This window comes from Otolemur garnettii, unplaced genomic scaffold (genome assembly GCF_000181295.1).
Source record: "Otolemur garnettii isolate 467f Iridium unplaced genomic scaffold, OtoGar3 scaffold00065, whole genome shotgun sequence".
NCBI lineage: Eukaryota > Metazoa > Chordata > Mammalia > Primates > Galagidae > Otolemur > Otolemur garnettii.
In genome coordinates, this window is record NW_003852460.1 from 1,106,318 (window position 1) to 1,107,123 (window position 806).

The 806-nt window shown below is 46.9% G+C and overlaps 1 protein-coding gene across 1 annotated transcript in view; it reads right to left on the bottom strand.

The window, feature by feature from the left end:
- Positions 1–806, bottom strand: part of ASMTL (acetylserotonin O-methyltransferase like) — a 21,298-nt gene that overhangs the window by 9,975 nt on the left and 10,517 nt on the right. The gene's annotated exons all lie outside the window — the stretch shown is intronic.

Below are 806 nucleotides of genomic sequence, written 5' to 3' on the forward strand. Positions count from 1 at the left end.
CCTGGGGTCTTCTGCCCACCTCGCCTTCTGAAGCTGCTCGTGGAACAGAGAACATACACCTTGTGCTCTAGGACCGTGCTGAAGAGGTCTGTTCAATTCGGCAAACATGTACTGTCATCCATCGAACCACCCACCCACCCGTCTGTCCATCCACTCATCTATGTAACCATTCACTCATCTATCCATCTACCCATCTATCTTGTCTATTGATCCATCCATCCACCCACCCATTCATTCATCCATCCATCATTCCACCTATCCATCCATCCACTCATCTAGGTAACTATTCATTCATCTATCCATCCTGTCTATCCATCCATTCACCTATCCATCCATCCACTCATCTATGTAACTATTCGTTCATCTATCCATCCACCTATCCATCTTGTCTATCCATCCATTCACCTATCCATCCATCCACTCATCTATGTAACTATTCATTCATCTATCCATCCACCTATCTATCCTGTCTATCCATCCATTCATCCCCCCACCCATGCATTCATCCATCCACTCCTCCCTCCATGTATCCATACACTCACCCATCTATCCATCCATCCAACCTTTCACCTGTTTATCCTTTTTCCCATCCATCCACCAATCTATCCATTCATCCATACACCCATCTGTCCATCCACTCACCCACCTACATCCACCCAGCCATTCTTTTACCCATCCACCCACCCATCCAGCCAGCCACCCACTGATCCATCCACTCATTGACCCATGTCCACCCATCCCTTCTTTAAGCCATCCACACACTCATTCATTCATCCTTTCACCCATCCATCCATCCATCTAACAAT